The 11055-nt window shown below is 38.3% G+C and overlaps 1 long non-coding RNA gene across 1 annotated transcript; it reads left to right on the top strand.

The window, feature by feature from the left end:
* The first annotated feature begins 565 nt into the window (after window positions 1-565).
* On the top strand, window positions 566-5212 carry LOC125620499. The gene is made up of 2 exons (XR_007352235.1): window positions 566-3173; window positions 4517-5212. It is a non-coding gene; the product is annotated as an uncharacterized LOC125620499 (long non-coding RNA).
* The last annotated feature ends 5843 nt before the right edge of the window (window positions 5213-11055 follow it).

Below are 11055 nucleotides of genomic sequence, written 5' to 3'. Positions count from 1 at the left end.
GCCACTCCTTGAAAAGACGGTTTAGAGTGGAGACTTCTCCTACCCACATGGGCATTTAGCATGCTTAGGAAGCCAAGCTTTATTAGTGTGTTTGTTAGAGATGTTTAAAGGAGTCACCTAGCCTCTCCTGCCTAATACATTTAGAGAGGTCACTTATCTTTACTTTTTCTGTGTGTGTGTGTGAACAATCATAAAATTCCCCTGGAGTGAAATGTAGATCTCTGCATCTAGTTAACTAGAATAATCAGATAATGAAATTGTTCAACTAGAAATCTAAATCTATTTTCTTAGTCAATTCACACATGTCTGGGGTTCAAAGCACCATTTAGAAAAAGGTGAAATGAGGAGAACTGAATTTCAAAAAATGATTACAGGGGCTGGGGATGTGGCTCAAGCAGTAGCGCGCTCGCCTGGCATGCGTGCGGCCCGGGTTCGATCCTCAGCACCACATACAAACAAAGATGTTGTGTCTGCCGAAAACTAAACAATAAACATTAAAAAATTCTCTCTCTCTCTCTCCCCCTCCCTCTCCTCTCTCTCTTTAAAAAAAATAAATAAAAAAAAATGATTACAAAGAATCTCAAAACTCTTACTAGACCTCCACAAGTCTTTTTGGTGAGCTGTATGCCCACTAATAGATACACCAGGATATTTCATAGGGACTGGTAGGAAAACATGATCTCTCCATCATGTTCATTTCTATAATTTCAGGCTGGTGGAAGGGGAAAAAAAACTGGCAATCAATATGTCTTTAAGGAACATTATCTAGGACAAGCTTTATTTCCTCATTTAGTGTCATGGAGGCATAAACGTGCCATCCCCTCGTCAAAATTGCCTCCCCCTTCCCAAATTTGTATGTTGAAACCCTAACCCAAAGATATCTCCCAAAGGTAATTAAGAAATAATTAGGTTTTAAGTGACTTAAGTCATGAGAATGGATCCCTCTGATGGGATTAGTGTTCTTAAAAGAAGAAGAAAGGACTAGAAGGTTTCTCCCTCTTTCAAGCTCTGTCTCTGCCACATGAGGACACAGCAAGAAGAAAGTCATCTGCAAGCCAGGAAGGGGGCCCTCACCAGAACCTGATTATGTTGGCGACATGATCTCAGACTTCCCAACTTCCGAACTGTGAGAAATAAATGTCTGTTGTTGACGCCACCTGGTCTGTGGTGTGTTGTAAGAGCAGCCTGAACTGACTAACGCTTGGGGGAAATAAAAGTAATTAGAGTTAGTAATTCGGGATACCATCCAGTTCTTCTCAGCTGGAATTCTGAGGTATTGAGATGACACCAGTTTCAGAAGTTGTTGTTTTGGTATAATCTTCCTGTGTTTCTACCCACAGCACTATTTTGTGAAATACTTTTTTATTTATTTACTTTTTTTTCAGACTGATTCTAACTCAAACTGCCTCTTAGGCAAGACAGTACTTCTTTTCTTCAACCTCAATTTTTTTTTTTTATGTGGAACTCTGCAAGAATATTGGGCCATATAGTTTTGGGGCCATATAAAATGCTTTATCATTTTCAAGCCAAGAGGAGAAATTTGCTTCTATATTGATGAACTATTCTTTCATGTTTCATTATCTCACACCTAAGGAAATTTCTTATGAATTTTCAGGAAATTTTGTGAGAAAATATTGATTGTGTGACAAACACCGTTGGGCAAAATCATTGCTATCTTGGTTTTTCTTTTTGATCCTTGGTGTGGTATGACTGGTCGCCAAGACTACTACTACTACTTTCATTCAGATAATAATGTAAAATTAACAGAGGGGTTTCACATGACTTATTGCTTGAACTCCTCTCAACAAACCATGCAACTGACATCTCTCTTTCACCAGAGAGGAAATGAGATTGAGCTGTGCCCATATCATATGGCTGGTAAGCAGCCCAGTTTGGCTATAACCCCAGAGCAATGACTGCCTGTGAAGAAATCCATCTGCCATTTTGGTTGGGAATAGAAGTGTCAAGCAATGCCATGGGCACTCCTGTATGGAAAGATGTGAGATGCCTTCTATTGCAGGCATTATTGCCATAAACAAACACCTGTTTTGTGTCTCCTGAGCATCTGAGAAGATGGTATACTTCTACCTCAAAGTTTGCTCTGCTGATCTCTGTTCCTCTATCCAGAGCATGTACAGGAAGGAGAGAACCACCTGAACACTCCTTCCACTTGGACTAGATGTTTTTCTGAAGGTGAATGCCTCAGTTTGTTTCCCAATGTGGTGATTTGTACTATACCAAGATGCAATGAATTTAATGTAAAGCAAATGGTTTCAACCACTGAGAATTTGGGCTTGCTTGTTATTGAAGCTTAAATTAGCCTGTCTTGACTGGTATGACTTCTTGATTCAAATTTAATTCTTTTATAAAAGAATATTACTTCTGTAGGGTGGATCTTAAACTGATCATATAGATACATACCTTTGAAAGAGAAAATATCCTCCTAAACCCTCATGGTTTTATTTAAATCAATTTGACAATATTACTTAAATATGCACAAGCATAAAAGTAAGAACGAATTCTTCACACATGTACTTATTGAGCAACTGCGAAACCAGATTCCAAATTAAATGAAAAGAAAAATACCACATAACCAAAGGATTATAAATAAACAGTAACAAAATATACTGGAATCCACATGGCTTCGTGGAAACTACATTGCTATCCAAGTGTCAAGCAGGTTCTTTGGAGTAGAGCATGCTTCTTTAATCTGCCCTCAGCAATGGCTCACTTTTTTTTTTTTTCCAACTACCACAAAACATTCCTTAATTCATATTGTGTAAGAAAAGTTTAAAGGAATCATTTTAGTACCAAAGCTACTTCTGTTCCTTTCTTACCAGCCTGACCTTTCTCATTATTGATGCCAATAAACACATTCTAAAACTTGAGCTCAGAAATTTTGTGTCAGTTTTCAGATTTAAGGATACCTGTGCTTAGCTTTGTAAGTATATCATTGAAATAAAAACCCTAAGCTTTGAAATTTTTATTCAAACCTAGGGACATTCCACTCTTAAAACGCATTTCAGAGGCCCATGAAGTGTGTACTTGCAAAACCGGTTAAAAGGACAAATGTTTTCCATATTTCACCAAAATTAATTTTTTTTTTCAGGAAGAATAGCACAGGTATCCTGAGCATGAATCTCCCTGTTATTTTGATTGTGGGTGAATTTGAGGTGAGTTGCTTAACCTCTCTGAATCTCCAGTATCCATCTGTAAAGCATACCATTCTTATGTTAAAGCACAAAGAGTGAAATGAAGAGTCTAGTACAGGACCATTTTTGTTATGCATTTTCCTCTCTGGAGATAGCCCACTGATTTCCCAACTTCCCTTGATGAAAAGACATTTCCAGATGTAGTCTATAAGTCCTCCCACAAGGCCTTCGATCTGTTCCTTCTCACTCTGTGGACTTAATCAGAGGATCTGGCACAGGATTCCAGAGCTCCAGGGCACAACTTTACACACTGTTCTTTATAAAGGTCCGGATAGTAAATATCCCAGGTTTCTTGGTCTATACGTATCGTGTTTCTGATATAAAACCCAAGCACCTATATGACCTTCTGTAAGTATGAGGCTTCCCCCCGTTTAAAGACAGGGATTGTGGATAATTTGTTTATTGAGCCTTTCTAATTCATGTTGGTGAAATGAATAAAAACACCATCAGATAAATAACCCTGGGGAGGATTAATGTCTGCAACAGGTACAGCACTTTAGGTTGTCACTGTCCCCTTCCCTTCATGCCCCTGTTCATTCCCAGACACACATTTGAGACACTGTTTTTTTGAATGAGGTGACTAGAGCTTGGCTGGCTGGTCAAGGTGCTATGACGGGTTACCCCCTGTGACAGCGACTCCCGGAAACCCTTGTAAGGCCAGCTCTGGGGTCTTTTCTCTGACTGTGCCACGGTAACATGCACTGTCTCCTACCAGCTCGACATCACCACCATTGTGGGTTTGTATTTTCAACCCTAATTTATAGTTCAGGAGCCTGAGACCCAAAGGAGTTAAAGAGTTTTCCAAAGTCATCTACTAGAATCCAGGTTTCCTGATTCCTCCCATCATGCTACCCAGCGTTGGATTCTGAGGCCTCCAAGATCTTATTCACCTTCCATATTTGAAATGTGTTTGTTGGGGGAACAATTGACCTCAGAATGAGTAATTTGCTACCACTCTGAGTAAGTTTCACACTTTCCCATTACGGAGTGAAAATGAGAAAAATATGTCCTAGATACCACAGATAAAAATGCTTCATTGTCTTAATTGCCTTTCTATTTCAATCAAGGAAGGCATTTAATTATTTCTGAACTACATTCTAAATTCTCTCTCAAGAATATCACTGTCCCCAGGTGAGTTAACCAAGACTGTGCAAAACATTTTCTCAAACCTGAATGATGATCCCCAATATTTGCTGAGTACTTCTTACACGCCAGCAACTATTTTAAATCCTTTCCATTGATGACTTCATTTCCTCCTCTCAGCAAGTCTGTGAAGAGGATGCAATCATTATTCCCCTTTACAGATGGGGAGAGCAAGGCACAGAGGTGAGATCTTGGCCTGAGATCACAGGCAGGAGGTGGTGAAGTCAAGCATCCGATCCCAGGATCGCCTCTGAGGTCACACTTCTGATTTCACTCACCATGCAGTCTTTGGACACAGACCTGGTGTCCCCTTTGAGATATAAGGGTTACTTGAACACAGTTCTGAATATGTACACAAAAGCCATTTGTAGGACCCATCCAAAAGGACCAGTTGCGGCTACTGAAGGGTCACCCAGAATCTCCAGCCTCTGGAAATACGGGTGGGTCATCTCAAGGCTGCAGGGGCAGCAGGGGCAGTTTGTCTTCTTCTTAAACAACCTCAGGAAAGAAGTTCTTGCTGCTGAGCACCACTGTCCTGGACCTCAAAAGATCCACATGACACTCATTCTACTCCACTGGATCTAATCATGGCTGTGAAACCACAGACAGAAGAGATAACATTCTCATGATCTGTATTTACAGCCATTATTCTTGCCTCACTTGAGCTATCTAGAGAACGAAGGACAGTCAACTCAGTATTTCTAGAATAGGACCCCCCCCTTGTCTGTGGAAGGTATGTCCCAAGATGCCCCCTGAATGCCTGAAACCACAGATAGTACTGAACTTCATATTTCCTATGTTATATTAAAATCAAATTTATTAATTGGGCACAATAAACAATAATAATTCATATTAAATTAGAACAATTATAACATTATACAGTAACGAAATTGCCAGCATCACTACTTTTGCACTTTGGGGTCACTATTAAATAAAATAAGGGTTACTTGAACCCAGGTACTGTGATACTACAACCATCAATTGGATAATCAAGGTGGCTACTGAGTGGATGGATAGCATATATGACATGGATACCCTGGACAAAGGGATGATTCACGTCCAGCGCAGGAAATGACAGGATGGTGTGATAGTTCATCATGCTACCCAGAAGTATATGATTTAATAACTGTGAGTTGTTTATTTCTGGAATTTTCCATATAACATTTCAGATTGGTTGACCACAGGTAACTGAAACCATGAAAAGTGAAATTACAGATAAGGAGTTAATAAGATAAAATTGAATGATATGAACACATAGGCTGTGTAAGTAAAAAAATGTTTTCTTGTATGATGTACTGGAGCCTTCAAAAAACACATATTACCTGTCGTACAGAATAAAGGCTAGATTTTGAAATGTGAAGCCCACATCAGTAGGGAGTTGACACTTCAAATCATTCACACAGATATTAAACTTTATAATGGGTTAATTATGGAGTACCTTATATATTCAGATATAAATATTTGGGTAATTTGGGTTTAAAAAGTTTTGACCTTCATGGTACTCTTTGTTTTAACAGCATAATCATTCCTAAATAATTTCATGGAAATATTCTGCTTCGTTAATTTTGCAAAAGGACATGTATGAAAAACACTGATATTTTTTGAATAAAAAATAAAATTTAAAAATATATTTAGCCTCCATTCCTAATAAGCCTGAGCAACTGTTGTTTCTTTCTGAAGAATCAAGATCAGTCACAAGACTGATCCCTTGTTTAAATTCATCTGTCATTCAATAAACATGTTAATATTGGAGAAACTGCATGAACTCAGCTTCTTTCCTTCCTTCCTTCCTTCCTTCCTTCCTTCCTTCCTTCCTTCTTTCTTTCTTTTTTGGTGCTGGGTGCTAGAAGCTACTTTATGGCTAAGCATATGTTTAGCCCGCGACCTGTGCCGGCTTCATGAAAGAAGGTTCCAGTCATGAGAAACCGCTAGGGAGTTTTGAATTAAAGAGACAAGACTCTAATTACCTTTAAACCAGCTCCAGGACGGCTTCTCCTAGCTCCAGCCTCCAGCCACCTATTATGGTAGCAAGGTTTACTGAAGAGGCTAGCGAGAATGAGAGAACACGCCAGGGAGTGGACTTTTATTGGGGAACAAAAAATTCTGGGGAAAATCCCATCCAATGAAGATTAAGGGGGGCAGCATCCCAAGGTCAGGGGCGATGACTGGGTCTGCACGGACAAGCCCTCGAACCTGGAGAAGGGTGGGGAAAGCTCTGACACAGCTGTGCCTAAGCGCCTCTCACCCAGCCAGGGAGGTAACTCAAATCACGTGCGAGGATGGCCTCCCACACATATGTTCTACCAGTGAGCTGTGCCCCCAGTCCCAGGCTCAGCTTCCTATATAAAGATTTGTAGAAGTCATACAGCTTTGAGATATGTAGGCACTTGTTGTTTAATAAAGATTTGGACCATATTCTTAACCAAAATTAGGTAAGAAATTTAAGCAAAACTAATTTTTCTCTTCATTTTACTTTGTGCTAGTTCATGGCCACATGCACAGTACTTCACAAGCACCCAAATCCCTCTGCCTTCTGGGGACACAATACCAACTTGGATGCATTCAAGGATGTGGGAGACTGAAACCAACCACTGAGCTCCTAAGTTCCAGTCCTGGCATCTATGGCATTCAGATCAACTTTGCCTCCCAACACAAACACACACACACACACACACACACACAGAGAGAGAGAGGCTAAAATAATTTCCAACACTCCTTAAAGTATTTAACAGCTAAAACAGCAGTGAGAAGTTCCCAGGCCCATTTTGGGGGAAAGACCTATAATCAGAGACATGGCTATAATATTTGACACTTCAATACTTAGGTCAGAAAGCATTTTTGCTCATAGTTCACTTGGGCTTCTGCTCTGAGGTTACCTACCCAGAGATAGCCAAGGTCAGAGTTCTAAACTGTCCAAAGTGGAAAATTTTTAAGAGACTTTCTCGTATAACCTAGGATTTCAAAGAACTACATTTTCAACATCAGGACAAAATAGGTCTAAAATACACCCTTCAGAGGCTCTTTGCCCTTCACAGGTTCACTCTGTAGAGTGAATCAGCAAGGAATCTCAGCTTGCAAAAATGACTGAAGACAGTACTCAACAGGTAGTGCACCCAGGTACCTGATAGAAGCATATCTATACCAGACTATAGTATAGTAATCTTTATAAATCATTTTACCAGAGCAAAGAAAGCAAGCTGTCCAAGATTAGCAGCAACACAAGGGAGCACGACATAATGAGAATCAGCAGAATTAGCAGAACACAGAAACATCTCAGATGGCAAAAGCATCTTACAGACCACAATATCAACAGTCACCATATTTAAAGAAATAAATGGCAAACTTCGTACTATCTGCAGGAAAGAGAAAAACTATAGAATTTGTTATGGCAGATTTGAAAAAGAAACAAATAGAACTTTTATAAATAAAGACTAAAATAATACTAAAAACTCAGCAAATGTGTTCAACATCAGATTGGAGAAAAAAAAACATTCGGGAAAGTTAATGAGTGGAAAAGTAAATTAGAAGAAGTTATCCAGGATGAACATGAGAAAGAAAAAAAGGAGAGCAAGACCTAAAAAGGTTATAATGAGAAATCTCACATACATTTAATTGATTCCTTAGGAGGAGAGGGAAAAAGGGATGAGGTAGAGGGAACACTGGAAGAAAATATAGCTGATAATTTTTTAAAACTGTAGAGACACATTAATCTACAGATCAAAGCAATCCAGGGGCCCTAAGCACAAAAACAGACAAAAAAAAACCCCTCAGGCTTGGGTATAGCTCAGTGGTAGAGAACTTGCTTTGCACACACAAGCTCCGAGTTTGATCCCCAGCACCACAAATAAATAAATATAAATCTGCAAGTGGATGCATGAGAATAAAATTGCAAAAAAAAAAAAAATGGTAAAGAGAAAAATTTTAAGCAGCCAAAGGGGGGAAAAAGGGACAAGATACTCATTAAAGAATGAAAGTTAGACTGACTTCTAGCCAACAGCTACATGTTTTCTCAACAGTGATAATGGATCATAGAAGATGAAGATGGTGGAATGGTACCTTTGAGGTACCAAAAAAAAAAAAAATTGCCACCACAGATTCCTGCACCCAGGGAAAGACAAGCTAAACCTAAGACAATATGTCACCAGCAGATTCTCCCTGCAGGAAATCTATTGCTATGCTTCAAGCAGGAAGACAATGGTAACAGACAGATCTGAGATGTAGGAAGTTTGTGGAAGGAAGGAAATGGGGAGTGGTGGTAAATAAAATAAGCATCAATATACAAAATGGTAATGAGAATTTCTAGAGGGGAAGAAGAGGATTGATTAAAGTACCAGATAATGAAAGCATGTGAGGAGGAGGCATCACAGTACGAAACCTTAAACTATACTACAGAGCTATAGTAACAAAAACGGCATGATATTGGCACCAAAATAGACTTGTAGACCAATGGTACAGAATAGAGGACACAGAGACAAACCCACATAAATACGGTTATATCATACTAGACAAAGATGCCAAAACCATTCACTGGAGAAAAGATAGCCTATTCAACAAATGGTGCTGGCAAAACTGGAAATCCATATGTAGCAAAATGAAATTAAATCTCTATCTCTCACCCTGCACAAAAATCAACTCGAACTGAATCAAAGACTTAGGCACTAGAACAGAGACCCTGCACCTAATAGAAGAAAAAATAGACCCAAATATGCACCACGTCAGCCTAGACTCAGACTTCCTTAACAGGACTTTTAAAGCACAAAAAGTAAAATCAAGAATCAATAAATGGGATGGATTCAAATTGAAAAGCTTCTTCTCAGCAAAGGAAACAATTAATAACATGAGGAGAGAGACTACAGATTAGGAGAAAATCTTTACCACATGTACCTCCAATAAAGCATTAATCTCTAGGATATACAAAGAACTCAAAAACTAAACACCAAAAAACAAAAACAAATAACCCAATCAATAAATGGGCTAAGAAACTGAACAGACACTTCACAGGAGAAGAAATACAATTGATCAACAAACATATGAAAAAATATTCAACATCTCTAGCAACTAGAGAAATGCAAATCAAAACTACTCTAAGATTTTCTCAGTCCTGTCAGAATGGCAATCATCAAGAATACAGTCAACAATAAATGTTGGTGAGGATGTGGTGGAACAGGTACACTCATAGATGGCAGGTGGGACTGCAAATTTCTGTAACCACTATGGAAAGCAGTATGGAGATTCCTCAGAAAACTGGGAATGGAATCACCATTTGACCCAGCTATCCTACTCCTTGTTTTATACCCAAATGACTTAAAATCAGCATACTGTAGTGACGCAGCCACATCAATGTTTACAGCAGCTCAATTCACAATAGCTAGACTATGGAACCAACCTAGGTGTCCCTCAATAGATGAATGGATAAAGAAAATGTGGTATATATACTCAATGGAATATTACTCAGCTTTAAAGATGGGTGAAATTATGTCATTTGCCAATAAATGGTTTGAGTTGGAGAATATGATGCTACGCAAAACAAGCCAATACCATAACCAAAGGCCAAATGTTTTCTCTAATATGTGGATGCTAATTCATAATAAGGTGGGGGGCACTAGGGAAGAATAGCATTACCTTAGATTAGGTAGAGGGAAGTGATGGGAGGGGATAGGAAAGATAGTAGAATGAAACAGACATTATTACTGTATTATATATGTGACTACATGACCAATATGATTCTGCAACATGTACACTCAGAAAAATGAGAAACTATATCCCATCTATGTATGATATATCAAAGCGCATAAATGCATTCCACGGTCACATATAAACAATTAAAACAAATACAAAATTTAAAAAAAACAGAATGAAAAATAAGAATATCTGTCACATTGGATTGGGTCCCACCTTAATGACCTCACCTTGATTTAATGCTTCTGCAAGACCCTATTTCTAAATCCAGTTACATTCACAGGTTAGGACTTTCATATACCTTTTGGGGAGACTCAGTTCAACTTATGACATAAGCTAACAACTAAAATCAGCATTTTATTTACAAACAAGTAAATAAAATCAATTGAATAATCATAAGTGTTAAAGATTAAAGATAATATTGACACCAAAATCTAACAAGAACAGTATAAGGAAGAAGTATTACAAGTTAGTCTCACTCACAAACACAGATTTTAACAATTCTAAACAGAATATGAATTTCACAATATACAAAAAAGACAATGTGTCATCAACAAGTTGAGATTATCCTTTGATTTTAAGGTTGAGGTAACATAATGAAAATCAAGCAATGTAAATTACTAAAGTAACAGATTGAAAGAGAAAAATTATATAATCATCATGATACATGCGGGAAAAAGGAGTTGATGTAAATAATAATGGTATCTACCTTGAAGAATTATTGTGATAAGATGAGCATATATTAAGCACTTGGAACAGTGCCTGTACATGATAATCACATAATAAATGCTATCTATTATCACTATTTATAGACCCTAACAGGTTTTTCATACACACATATAGAATCTCTGCGAATAGCCAAACATGCATAAGAAGGTGCCCGGTATCCCTAGCATTTAGGCAAAGACAAAAGACCAGAATAAGATACATTTACTCACCCAGCAGGCAAAAGCTTAAAGGTCTGGTAAGACCAAGTATTGCCAATCCAAATAGGAACCATCCTACACTGTTAATAAGTACA

Source organism: Marmota marmota, unplaced genomic scaffold (assembly GCF_001458135.2).
Source record: "Marmota marmota marmota unplaced genomic scaffold, marMar, whole genome shotgun sequence".
Classification (NCBI taxonomy): domain Eukaryota; kingdom Metazoa; phylum Chordata; class Mammalia; order Rodentia; family Sciuridae; genus Marmota; species Marmota marmota.
This window is presented reverse-complemented; position numbering and strand designations above follow the sequence as displayed.